The sequence below is a fragment of the Colias philodice genome, chromosome 3 (assembly GCF_061535455.1).
Source record: "Colias philodice isolate Cphi_HAF_F1 chromosome 3, ilColPhil1 Martin Lab GWU primary, whole genome shotgun sequence".
Lineage (NCBI taxonomy): Eukaryota > Metazoa > Arthropoda > Insecta > Lepidoptera > Pieridae > Colias > Colias philodice.
Window position 1 is genome coordinate 6,709,119 of NC_143088.1, and position 15,205 is coordinate 6,724,323.

The 15,205-nt window shown below is 33.9% G+C and overlaps 1 protein-coding gene across 1 annotated transcript in view; it reads left to right on the forward strand.

Moving 5' to 3' along the window:
- The window catches only part of Sulf1 (Extracellular sulfatase Sulf1), a 76,474-nt gene that overhangs the window by 48,312 nt on the left and 12,957 nt on the right, over positions 1-15,205 (forward strand). The gene's annotated exons all lie outside the window — the stretch shown is intronic.

The following is a 15,205-nucleotide window of genomic DNA, read 5'->3' on the forward strand; positions in this document are numbered from 1 at the left end:
AAAAAGGATAATATAATATAAGTAATAAAGTTATTACTTACCTTTTAAGCGGAATCATGTTGATGTAATTTCACTTATTTCGATGACATTTTAATGATTTTGAAATAAAAAATTGCGTATGGCACCTATTTAACAGCGAAAAAAATGTCTTGCAATAACAAATTTATGTCTGATGGATCTATCTAAAGGCAAAAGATTAAAAATTACGCGTTAATAAATGACTTTAAATTACGGATATTTTCCTGTGCGCACTAATAAACGCAACCACTACCGCCAGCCAGACAGCGCGGACTCTAACCGAAATAGCAAGAGAAACAGTATATCAAAAACCCAACTACACTCACCGGCACGGAATCTTGGCCACTTCAAATTTCTGCGAAAAATTACACTATTTCTTTTCTACCTCAAAATTCAATAAAAATTTAATCAACACTAGTTAATTTAATGTGTTTACAAACTCTTAGTAATAATTGGAAGTTAAAAAGAAGTTCTACCGCGTAGATTTGAATGAAACAAGATTTTACGCTTTTCCTGTGAATTTTAAATGATTTCTTAAAAAATTCACAAAAATTAGAAAAAAGCGTTTAAATAAAAGAAATTTAACCTTTTAATATTTGGTGTTTCCTTCTCTTGCCATAAACACTACTTACATCCTTTCTGGCATACTCTAGAAGACATTTTTGATGTCCACTTGAGCTATAGTGTACCAAACGGCCCCAGCTGTATTTCTAAGCTCATCTAACATTGGTGGTGGGTTGGAATCGAACTTTATGTTTCTTTTAAGCATGTTCCAGATGTGTTCTATTTGATTAAGATCCGGGCTACGAGCTGGCCACTCCAATTTTTCAATAATAACCTCTTGAAGGTACTCTTATACGCATCGTACGACATGCGAACGTGCGTTAAAGTGTATTAGTAGCAAATTTTCTTCACTGATAAACCTGTACCCGGCTGAACATGTTCCTGGAGAATTTCCTCAACGTACCTGATCAAATTTAAGCCATTATCTACGATAACAAACTCCGTACGAGCATCCGAACTTATACCTCCCCATACCATTATTGACCCTCCATGAAAAATCGCAGTTTGAGCGTGGTGATTGGTGAAAACCTCTCTTCTCGTCTCCTCTATATTGACTCTTGGCTATCAGAAGCTCGTAAAGTACCTTAGCAGTCATCTGTGAACACCTCACGAGCGCACTGGCTGTGGGTCCAGTTTTCATGTTCTCGTGCAAAACGAAGACGTGCTTCTCTGTGATGTCTGAGGTGTTCTGGACGGCGTGCTGGTCTGCAAACCTTCAAATTAACTTCCTTCATTAGTCTTCTCACCGATTGCTCACCCAAATTTATTGTCCTGGTGTTTTGGAGCCGTTGGCGTATCTCAAAAACTTTCAGAAAGCCATTTCTGAGTATCTCTTGACCAATAAACCGGTCTTCTCGAGCTGATGTGCACCTCACAATTCCACTTCTTGGTCTGCACGTGTAGCTGCCAGTCTCTTGGTATCTTTTCCATGCATAGTGCATAGCTGAACGTGGTACGTACTGTACATTAGGTACTTTATGTTGCGGCAGTCTTTGGTCTTATATTGTGATGGCCTATGCAGGTTGTTCAGATGTTAACGGCATTTTTTATTGTTTGTTATGATCATTAACTATAGCACAACAATAACAATATCATAAAACGGCATAAACGATACCGAAAAAAGTTTAAAACGAACTATTCGTAACTTCGGCATAACCGCACAAATCACAAATTTCGACTAACTCTTAAAAAGTGGTAAAAGATTATTTCCAAACTTAATGATTTCTTGTCATAAAATTAAAGAAATAATATTTTAATATATCTGCATACAAAAAAATCGTGGAAAACACTTCATACATTTTTATCGGCAAATTTGTAAGTGGCCAAGATTCCGTGCCGGTGAGTGTATACTAAAATGACTTTTTTTTAAACGTCAATAGCTCCCGTACCATATCTAAAATCTTCCATATAATGTTAATCATACAAAAAATGTTATACGTAAGTACCTATCCAATGTATTATAGACGGGTACATTGACATTTAAAATATAAAACATTTATGCAAGAAACAGAAGAAACTTGTTGAAAATTATACCCAAATAGAAAAAGCACACGTTTTTTGTATAAACTTCAACGAAGATAAAACTTCTAAACGCCAGTAAATCCATACAAATCCCTCGAAATTAGAATGTGAGTCACGATGCATGTTTCTTTTCACAAACCATTGCACTGAATGAGTCGCGTCACAGCGATAAAAATATCGCTCTCGTTAGTCTTTCATAGAGATTTGTAATGAAAGCTTTATTTTAAGTACAGCTTACCGTGAACTTGTAAAAAGATAATCTGAACCAAGCTGAACACATTTGTTGACACGACGAAACTGCTGTAAAAATAATGACTTTGCGAGCGTTGTCATATTATGTTGTATCATGTTAGATATATCCCTTAAATATACATACATATATCTTAAAAGTTGTAAGATGTTCTGTATGTTTGTTATTCATCATTAAATTGTACGAGTATTTTAAATTGGGCAGCAAATTAGAAAATATCTCAATCCAATTAAAGACAATAAAACTTCCAAACTGCGCGCCTCCATTCATTAAAGAGACAAGGAAGAGTCTATTAGGACGAAGAGGTCACTAATTGAATCTAATTCTACTTTTTCATAATTACGAGAGTCGTTCGAAGATTTTTTATTGTAATTTTCCTAAGTGTCATTTGTTTCAATTGCGGTTGTGTTAATGTTTTGCCTGGATATCCTGATTAAAACCGGACAGGCGTTAATTTACTTCGACTGCACGCCCACTGGATTCAACTTTCTTTATTGTTTAAAAAATTGTTATAATAACGATTGGGAGAGGAAATGTATATTTTTTGAGTCCTACATACATAATACATATTATTATTATTAAGTAAAATTTCCGATCCAGTTTAAAATATTGTGTTTTCCTATTTTCAAATTACAGCATGTTATTAAACAAATTTAAAAAAATCGCGTCATAAATAATATCGATAAGAGAAAAAGATTTATTAACCATCTGCCCCCATACTAGGGACATACAACACGGGACTACACACACTCACACTAAAGTCACAAAAATGTAGGTAAATCCAGTTATTTTTACAACTCTCCGCTTCGGCCCTTACTTCATATAATAGAACTCACATGTTAATATGTGTGGGTTAACCTGCTTCATTAAATATCATATCTCCACGTTGATTTTTATGAAATTTCATTACGGCAATAAAATGTAAATGACTCCCAGTTTGATTTTATAATTTGTTCATTCATTAGAGCAAATGAATGAACGAGCCCGCCCACTCACGTCCAATATAAAGGTATTCGTCTATAGAACTGGGCAATATATTATAAATGCCTGCAATGTAAATTTATTTACGATTATTTCTTTAATATAATGTTATGTGAGAAGACGAGAATATAATTTTTAAAAGGGTTTTAGAAATAGAGGTTTGTAAATTTTATAATCAATCAGAAGCGTTACAAAAATTACACGGTTATTGTAGTGTTGTTAAAGTAAATTTATACACAGTGACGGGATTATGACGGGATAGACGTAGGGTGCTGTATATGACTTTATGCTTTGGCTCTAGTTACAAACTAATCACAAAGAACTTTGTTGATAAGTTTATCAAACTTTGTCTACGATAATTTTATAAAGAGGAAAGCTTTGTGTGTTTATGTAGGTACTTGTATGAAATTAAATGAGCTTCTGATTTATAGTGATCCACTTTAAACATTAGTTTCGTCAACAGAAAGGTTATAAATTATTATAATATTATATTACCTATTATGTTTTTTCCCCGGTTAGTCTGGGATAAGGGGCTAGGATTTAACGTTTGTGTTATTCTTAATTTGCAATAGAAAAATTACTTATAGTTTTTTATAAGTAGGTAACAATATATATGATTACTGATAGCGAAATACCCCGAAGAAATTTGAGATAGTGCTACTACGTTTACTGGTTGTTTGTTGGTAGTTAGGTACGTAATATAAGAATCAGAATAAAACATACACATTGATTTATTAGTATTACATTCTCATTGAAAGATTTATTTGTAATCCGTATATTTTAAGTCAGTTCATAAATTCCAACATTCCTAAATGTGGTACTTGTAAATTAAACTGTTCTGAATTATAATGACTTAAACGGAAGTCATTTATAATGTAAAGCACTAAAATGTCAAACATATTTCAGTGGTGCGGTTGCTTATTACTGTGCTTATTACTGATGATGTTTGAAACCACAGTTTGAAATTGGGATTGTGTGGTTTTGGCAAAACGTGGTGTCAATTACGAGTAAATAAAAAAATGGTTTTTACAATTATAACAACATTACGAAATTTTGAGAAGTGGCGATTTTTCTAGAAAAAGATATTTGGATGGATGGATGGATCGGGGTCCCAACTCCGCGCGTGTATAAATTTTATACGTACCTATATATTTCGAATTAAAAAAATTGTTCTGATAATCAGTCTGTCGGTGATAAGTTTGTCTATTTTACCTAGTCTGTTTTTTTGTATAATAGGTAGGCATTTTATTTAGTAAGCGAAATTCCCAAAACCGGAGGATTTCCATTCCTTGGGATTGGGTTAGATGAATATTATTGATCGCAGTAGAATAAACACAGCTATTATCGGTGAGCATTGTGTTCCTAATTAAGTTGTCAATGGACGTCCTTGACTGGATCTTGTTACGGTGCCCACCCACTGTCGATAGCAGCTCGTTAGTTTATTTTTGGTCATTGCCATTAAAATAAGCTAAAAAAATATCAAGGAATGCTTTGATAAACATCTGGATTCCTAAAACTTCGGGAATTGATTTGTTTCACTGGTAGTGTTTCAGATACGTTTTTTTTGTAGGTAGTTACTTAACCAAGTTTAAAAAAGTGAGGTCCCATGTCCCCTTGTGGGATGAAGGGCAGATGCATTATGCATACATCTGTTTCGCTGACCGATTTTTCTTTAGGGACAAGTAGGTAGGACGGTTGATCCCGTCTGTGTCCTTCCAGACCGAGACATTTTTTTTCTTCGTCTCCACCGGTAATCGAACCCATCACCCCTCGGTTCCACGCTTACGGCTTACCTACGCACAGTATTTTTTTGACCCTTCTTTTGCGACAGCCTAATTTTATTGAATGAATGTATGGATATATACATGACAAACGCAAGAGTAAAACTCCCATGAAGCTCACTATCATACTTTTCGAAAAAATTCAATCTGAATAAAAAGTACCGGTATTTTATATAATTCAATTTTAATTTTTTATTAATTTTTCTACCATTATAACACATTTTTTTGCATTGCGAGCGTCAAGGCTAGCCATAGGGCCAATTTTCGATCCATTCGGGGAAGAGCTGTGACTTCGCAATTTCGAGATAATCGCATAAATAACAAAATTTCATTTCTTTTTTTGTGACTGAACTTTTAAGAATAGGCAAATTATTTTTACTTCAAAACATAGTTATATGTATGGACTACTTCCACAAAAAAAACCGATCGCGAAAAGAGCGGGATTCGCGAGATATTAATTTCTGAAAAAGTACCGGTTCTTTAACGATTTTTTTGTATAAAATCCTAAATCACACTTTATCAATATTTTTATTTCATACTTTCATATAAAGGTAAGTAGGTACCCCAATTACTATTTCTTTTCTTTATTTATATACTTATACCACATTATACTATGAAGAGGATTACATAAATTTGTAAGTTTCCTTGTTTGTAAAATTATTAAAATAAACTTGACCTTGGATTTGGCAGGAAAAAATATGTAGCTAAGGGAGTGAAATGAAATGTGAAAATGTCTAAACTAAAAATACGTCATTTTCATTTGTTAGAATGAGTGAACTGTCTTCAATTTCAGTACAATATGATTCTTCTTCGTTGTGTTCATCTTCTTCTTCATTAAATTGAAATGGTTTCAACATTTCGATAACAGCAGAGGGCAAAGGCAATTTTTTCATACTGTTTTGGCGCATACTCAAACGTGTATTCGATATAACTGGATCGGACGATTCCAATGCCCTATGAAATAAGTCTTCCATTGTGTGTTTTCTGTCGTCTTTTCGGCTGTGATGTTCGCGGTCATATCGCCAATATTTATTTCTGGACTCTCCAGCTTGTTCGGATAAAACACCTACGGGCAGTACCGAGTTTTCTATAATTTCTTGGCCGTGAATAAGGATTTTGTGCATTGTCGTCGTCATGGGGTGCCAGTTGTAATTAGCTACATATTTTTTGGCTAAATTTCTGCAAAAAATTCCGAACTTCGTTGAGTCTACCGGTAGACCGCAGTTAATTGCCACTAAAATTACGTGTATGTCATCTACAAGCCATCTACTTATTCCTAATATGTCTGCAAATATGCCGCGACTTTCCTCATTAGCGAAAACTCTTCGAGCAGTATTTCCGTCATTAGTTGTTCCAGAGTTCGGACGTACAACATCTACTAGTATACCCAGACGATCCCGTATTTGCGCCTGAATTGTTTTTTTTCGGTCTTCAGTAATTATGCCCGCAGGTGACAACTTTGAGACTCGCCACTGTCTTACTCGGGGGTCATTTTTGTATCCCAAGTGGAGTAAGAACTCTAGAAATCTTATAAATGCATGAAGAGGGCTCAGACCATTTTTTATAGCTTCTTTATTAATTTGTGTAGAGAACGCCAAATCCAGGTCATTGAATTTAGTTGCTGTCAACCCGCAAATTGGACACCTTAGTTGAGAAAAGGTATTGTTGATGATATTGTACACCTTGCCATCTATTATACTTAATGTAAGATTACAAATAGTTTTTACTATGAAGCCTTTTGATGTGGCTGCTGCGATAGGGGACAAATTTTTTAATTGTTGTTCAACGTACTGTTTTTCTCTGAGAATAAGAGACTTTGACTCTTTTCTATATTGAATATGTAGAGGCCTGCAAGAGCGATATGATTGAGGTGTTGGATTTACCCAGAGAATTTGACTGCTGCACGTTTCCATGACCTTTAATGGTACGAAGGTTGTGGCAAATATAGTATTTTCATCATACAAAGGATCTTGGGGTGCCTTCTGCTTATATAATGATTGGCCTGTGCTGCCGTCAAAGCCCCAAGAGCCTTCAAATTTACAAGACAATTCGTCCAAATCCATTCGTTCGCAATACGCATTAATGACATCATCACAGAGACTTACAATTCTTTTAAATGTGTGTGCAAGCAGACCTTGTAGCGAAACAGAAGCTTCAACTTCATTTGCCAAGACTCCATCCTCTGGGTAACACTCCAGTTTTGCTTTTGCTACAAGTCTGTACGGTGGAAAAGCTTTAAAACCTCTTTTATTTAAATCTTGTTGTAAAAATTTATATGTTTCGACACTATATTTTCGGTCAATAAGTATACCAAGCGCTTCTTCTGGAGAGTATGGATTACTGTACTGATTTATTTTTGCCAACACTTCAGTTGATTTATTTGCAGACTCCAAACATATCTTTATCACAGCTTCTAAGTCATGGGCACTTTTTTTGCTTAGTTTTTTGTTGTCATGAGATTTAATGACTTTAGTAAATGATGAAATCAGTTTTGCTGATGGTTCATTCTGAATCAATAATTCTAGTGATTTTTGTTTTCTAAGTTGCGTTCGTTTATGAAGTTTTGCATATTCTTCATCTTTATTACAACAGGCAATTTCACGCAAGACCAAGCGATGAGGATCGGGAACTATTGGGTGTTCATCGGCTACCTCAGATGGCACGTCCAAAACCATAGGCGATACATCCAAGACGGCAGGTGGTACATTCACAACCTCAGAAGGTTTCGAAATGACATCTTGAGGAAGATCATTTATAAAAGGCTTATTCAACCAAGCGTTATTTTTTTTTCGAAATTGTGACAAAATTCTGTTGCTATCGTTATATCTTTTCTCAACTTTGTTGATAAAACGGTTTATAGCAATGTTAAAATTTTTCTCCTGTGGTTCTGAAAGGGGTGTATTTAATATAGTTGCAAAAATCGATTTTACAAAAATATTCCTTTCCGATTTGGATAAGTCAAACGGTTTTCCATAGCGACCATGGAGTTTTTTACTCTCTTGATCCAGATATATGTATATATCATATCGAGTTAGTGTATGGCAGCCTGTTTCTACATCTAGCCTGTATGAGGCCACCTCCGAAGGATAAGAGGTTCCAGCTACAGCGTTATCCATAGCCTTTACGTATACAAAACTGTATGAATGGCAGTGAAAGTATTTAATCAAATAAAATAATTGGATTAAAGAAATTAAAAAACAAAGTAAAAAAGAAAAGTCAAAAATCAACAACCAATAAATGGCTTTACAAAACGAAATAGAAGATTTAATTAGGGTTTTGACCCACAACCAACCAACTGAAACGGTTGGACCGATAAAACCAACCGATTTTTCGTTTAAAGCGGATAAAACGCTAATTCAACCAACCTTACTTTTCAAACTACCAACTTTACTTTTTTTTACTTATTTCTCCAAACCAATTAACCCAACTCATGGAAATCAGCTTACATCTTATATGTAACTAACAAAACATTTCAATAGCGCGATTCAGCGCGCAAAAGCGCCCTCTAGTCTGGATTGCGAAAACTCCACACACCCCGATAATGTCAACTAATAAGTTGAAATAAATAGTCGTAATCTTGATATCTAGTGCCTAGAGAAAGCAATTTCAATTGATGGATGAGTTGAATAAAAAAAATTTGAACTATTTATTTTTATTTATCTAATTAAATGTCATCCGACCAAACAAATAGAGAATTTATTGAAAGTCTTTTAAAGCAAAAACATTTTTATTATAACACCTTATGTCGCGATAAACGCTAAATAACATCAATAAAAAAATAATTAAGATTAATTTGTAAATGATGTAATTTTACTGCATAAAGAAATTTTGTTTAATTTTAACTCAATTTTTTTTATAACTTTTTTATTTTTTATATTTTGTTATAGACACTTCAATTTACTAACAATATGTCTCATCAAATTTTCTGTAGTATTCCGTCATCTGAGAAACGCAACTCTATATAAGTTCAATTTATATTGTGGATTTTATACAAAAAATTCGTTAAAGAACCGGTACTTTTTCAGAAATTAATATCTCGCGAATCCCGCTCTTTTCGCGATCGGTTTTTTTTGTGGAAGTAGTCCATACATATAACTATGTTTTGAAGTAAAAATAATTTGCCTATTCTTAAAAGTTCAGTCACAAAAAAAGAAATGAAATTTTGTTATTTATGCGATTATCTCGAAATTGCGAAGTCACAGCTCTTCCCCGAATGGATCGAAAATTGGCCCTATGGCTAGCCTTGACGCTCGCAATGCAAAAAAATGTGTTATAATGGTAGAAAAATTAATAAAAAATTAAAATTGAATTATATAAAATACCGGTACTTTTTATTCAGATTGAATTTTTTCGAAAAGTATGATAGTGAGCTTCATGGGAGTTTTACTCTTGCGTTTGTCATGTATATATCCATACATTCATTCAATAAAATTAGGCTGTCGCAAAAGAAGGGTCAAAAAAATACTGTGCTACGCGTCAACCACTGTGCCGAGAAGGCGGTCAACTTTACCAAGTTTACAGTTTCACTTATTCACTAAAAATTCATAGAATATTGTTGTTTATCTTATCCGCTTATTTTACTATACATCTTCATACAACATCATGCTTAGGCTATTATTAATTCTATTTTTGCAACTACATGTATACTAAAAGGCATGTTATAATCCAAGTAGAAAATTTATTCACATAATTTTGTGTTACAGAATATAGCAAGCGTTAATAATGTATTTGTAGTGATTTCTCAGAAAACATCTGGCCTGATAAAGTGATAACAGCTTTCTCGAATGGTACACATTGTAATGTGAATAATGATAGTTGCATTATAGTGATAGCCTATTTATTTTGTAAACAATATCTTAACATATAGAAAGACTTTCCAAGAAAAGCTATAAGTTCAAAATTATTGACTGTCTTCTAAAATCTATGTGTAGATGTTTATTTGTACAATTCAAATGATTTGCACCATAACTTTGAGACTAATTGTCGTTGTTGCACATAAAATACTAAAGCAAATATTAAGAGCGCTAACGTTTCTAAGGAGTAAATAATGCGATAGTGTATAATTCCAATAAATATTTATTGTACTTACAGATTTATAGCGTTGCTCTAGCGATAGCTTGCGACATCGGACACTGTTAAATAATTCATAGATTTGTATAATCGGCAGTTAGTGTGGAACGCCCACGTGGGTCACGCAAATACTTGAGTTTATATTGTGGTCCATTGTTAGTACAACATGTATGTGAATGAAAGTCTTAAAAAATATCAATTTCAGAATATTCTTCTTTTGTCTTCCCCACTTTCCAAATCCCAGTTCCGATAGGAAAATAATGTTTAACGTCAATTAAATAATAAAAGGATAGAATAAAATAGAATCAACATTTTCATTCATTTATAACGAATAAAGCTCTGAATGTTAGTTTTAAATTAAATCTTCAAAAATTAAGATATGTACACGTATGAACGATTCAATCGTGATTCAATCATATCAGCAAATAATTACGCATGTACTCTCCTCACGCACAGAATATAAAAAGTTTACATAATAATTTGCCAAATATATTTTCTTATAAACATATTATATAGGTACGCTTAAAGCTTATCTCTTAGCACGCATTTCGGTAGCCAGTTTGCGGGTAGATGTTCAAAGCGGACGGCACTTCCGCTTGGCTCGTGTGGGTGTCGCACGTGCCACTTCACCACCTCGTTAAATTACATTCATAACATGCTTGTAAATTAGATTAAGCTTAACTACTCGCTAAATTAACTGAATATATCATACAGTTTTCATATTAGGGGAGGCTGTTGTTATAACATCATCATATAATATCTACATATGATTAATATATTCTGTGCGATATTTTCACACAATTAAAACGAATACTACATATGCCCGTGGAAACCGTACAACTGATTTCAGATCTAAATACAAAGCTGTAAAAACTAGTGTAGGAGGTTGACGACTATTGTTATTAAATAAATAAGTTAGAAAAACTGTTCTCAGAAACACGTTCCAATAATAGGTGATTCTTAATTTGTACCTTTGTAGGTTTAATTGCTTCCGCTCGCGCCTGAGTGTGGGCGGCGCGGCGCCTCGCTGCCTCTGCGCACACGATTCACAACTTTTGTCAATGAACCATTCGATTCAAGCTATTATGGAAATCACTTTTCATTTCATTTTGGAATGTTTTAATAGAATGCTTAGAATGATATAACAAAGCAACTTTAGAAGTAAATAAAACAAGGTGTGTTTGCACGAACTTGGATAGGCTTTAATGCAAATGAATCGAAGAACTTGGCTAAAGCAAAAGTCTACCACGTAACACGTTCGTTAAGGCCTGTAAAATATTTTAGGCTTAATTTTTGACCTTATTATTGTAGTAATCCAATAATATTATTATTTTTAATGAGCAAGGCACCTACCCTATTTTACTAATGATATTGAGATTGTTAGGTTACATTACATTATACAAAGTTTGATTAATAAGTGTTCTACAATCGCATGAACTCGCAGTACACAAAGCAGTAGCAGTTTACAGAATTTAGCTCTATTGTTGACTCATAAAATACTAGAATTAGACCTACCATAGTCTGAAAGTGATTGTGTAAATTAAGCAGTGTTGCGTGACATCACGTTCGTTAAATGTAAAGATAAGTGGGGAACCATTGACATATTTATTACGATTGACTCACCAGGATATGTACCAACTAGTTATTTTACTGTACAATTATTATCTTGCCAATCAATTAATGTATGAGATACTGTATAGATATAAGATTTGTAAAGCAAAAAGTATTTTTTTTTTGGTTCGGCAAAAACCAAAATAGACTTGTCGTAAATATGAAACGTTAAACTTAATTAGTACGAACTATATCTACTAATACATATGTGCTACTGTTGAGTGCAGAAACATATAGATATACATTCAATTTAAATAAAGATCAACAAATCGAAGAAACAGTTCCGGGAAGATTGTTAAGTTGCGATACCCCTGATAAAGTTAAATTAAAATTTAATATAAATAATTACAAGGCATTTAATAGAACTACATTAATAATTAAATATAGTTACAGCGTCGATTTTTTCCAATAACAATCTCTAGCGATGTAGGTAGTCACAGTGATAAATATTATTGAAGATGATTAATGTTCCAAGGACGCCTTTTATTAGGACCGATGTAGGTCAAGAATGCTAGCAATACAACGTTATCACAATAATAGTATTTCAACTACAATGTAAAGGTAACTCTAAGCGCTCAAAATAACATAGCATTTAAAATCTATTATCATCTCTAAGAGACCGTAAATTACATCAGCGACTGCAACAAGCACTGTGGAAATGATTAATTGCCGTTCAATATTAAACGAATTAGTAAGTTGTTGGCCTGTGAAATAACTTAGAGCTGTTGAGTGGAGGCCATAGATAAAATCGAACTAGTTAATGCATTTGCTTCAGGACATTTCCGTGCATATCAAAAGTTTAACAAAAGACGTCAAGTTATTAAGAAACCTCATATTTTATTATACATTATTGTAATAATTTAAGATTTATTGATGTGTATTATGAATTGTTTTGTATATAATTCCTTTTCAACAGGTTAAATTGCTAACAGCCGAGGTAAAAAATGATTTGAACATTAATTAAAACCACAATTAATTATACTCTATTGAAATTTTCCATCTATAGATAGTGAATGGATCTGGAAAAGGCGAACAGTTTAAAAGGATTTAATTAAAATAATAAATTATGAGGTAACAAAGATTGCGCCAGGAAAGTGCCAGCCCGATAAGGTGAGCTCGTTACGTTGTGAATGACAACGGAACGAAGAAATGGTGTCACTTACCGCTCGAAATTTTTGAGTTTTTAACAACGATGTGGGTTAAGCACTGTGTTGGCTCGTTAAAATAAAATAAAATTGGATGTAGGTTACAATTTAAGATACAATTTTTAACTAGTTACTCCAGATAACCAGTGGCGTAGCTAGGGGGACAAGGGCCCTGGTGCATAGGGAAAGAATCGGGCCCTCCTCCTCCCCTCTTTCCGCGTAGTTTGAACTTATATTTGCCTTCAAAATTATTGATAAGAATAAGAATAGAAAACAGTAAGTGAACTTATCCCTAGTAGGCTAAATCCATACGTCGTCTCGATTAGAATCTCCATGTGTTTAATAGAAGAAAAAGGGAATAAATAAACAACGACGCACATGACAATATAGAATATTTATTATACAGATGAGATTAATTAATGGAAAAAACGATTTTTAACAGAATTCCCCGCCCAATTCACAATCTCTTGCGCTTTAATTTTTGCGAATTCGTCTATAATTTCACTCAAATCCAAGTTTGATGCCGCCTCATTGCAATCCATACTAATATTATAAATGCGAAAGTAACTCTGTCTGTCTGTTACTCAATCACGCCTTAACTACTGAACTAATTTGCATGAAATTTGGTATAGAGATATTTTGATACCCGAGAAAGGACATAGGCTACTTTTTATCCCGGGAAATAGGATAGGTTTTATCCCAGAAATCCCACGGGAACGGGAACTATGCGGGTTGTTCTTTGCCTGCGCGGGCGAAGCTGCGGGTGGAAAGCTAGTTAACGATAAATGTCGGAGGCGATCTTGTCGAATGCTGTTTCTTAAATAATTTTTTATAATCTTCAGTTTACTGAAAGATCTTTCTGCTGCCGCGGAAGTAACAGGAATTGTATGAAACAGTAGCATCGCTGTATACACTTCCGTAAGGTCACATTCGAGAACGCCAAATTTTGTTATAATTTCTTTGCAAAGCTGGCGAATAGACCACGTCTCCATCAATTGAGGGAGAATCAGATGATATACATTAAGAAATTGGAGCGAGAAATTGGGTCCAATTATATCGCAATATTTCTTCTGAAACTGATCACATTTCTCGAGTAAAATCGTTTCATTCCAGCTAAGCAAGTTTTTTGGCATCAGGAAGTCGAACGATTTACAAACTGCACTCATACCAATAAAACGCGCATCTAATTGATTGATTATTATGTCGAGTACATTGTTGAAAATAGTTACTCTAAAGACTTCTTCCTGGTTTTCGAATCGGTGACCAGAAGCCAATTCATCGAAATGCTTTTTAGTTTTTCTTCGTCGCTTTTCTGGAAAGCTAGGATCGATAACGTATTTTCTCGCGGTTTCGGTGGCCTTGGATTTGAAGGACTCGAAGTCATTTCTATACTTTTTCAATTTATCCGTTGTTTCGTCCAAAGTCGAATGAGGAAGCGCGGCGCGATCGGGCCGCACGATGTTTAACAGAATGGCGTAATTCGTCATAGCGCGGCCCGATCGGGCCGTTCGGTGTTTGAGATGGTAGTCAATACTAAATAAATAAAATAAATATTATAGGACATTATTTAATTATTTATTAGTAACACTGTAACCGTTGCTGCTGCGTAGAGTATGAAAATCGGTGATGTCATCTAATTTTGACAGTTGAACACTTTTACTGGAAACATTGTTGAATTTAGTGTGTTGAAAAAAATTTTTTTTTTAATTGAAAAAAAATTTTTTTTTTCAAAGCTGAGGTTTGAGGGCCCCCTGAGCTCCGGGGCCCTGGTGCACTGCACCACCTGGCCCTATGATAGCTACGCCACTGCAGATAACATGACATTTTCGGAGGGTATTTATTTGGGCTTATTATCATTTTGTAGAATAAAGTTACATTATAAGATATAAATATGCGAGGTACTCTATGAAATGCACATCGCAAGAAGGAATATTATTATCAAAATTTAAAGTGAGGACATGAGGGACGGAAATTGGATATTGACCTCTCACTCTAAGAGTATCGTTAAAAGTTTTCAATATAAAAGCATTTCACTTTAACAACCTCGTTCTGTTAGAATGTGGTACTTTCTCCGAAGTATGAAAATATTTAAAGAACTTTTATTAGTTAAATATTTTTCGTGCACTATTACATTTATCTAAAATTTATCATTTCCCATTCTCTGTTATCAATAAGTGCCGATTTAAAGCTTATATGTATTAATTGTATTTAAATTCCATTTTTTTCATCCATCTACTTAGTTCCTTCTCACACAAAACAAAAAA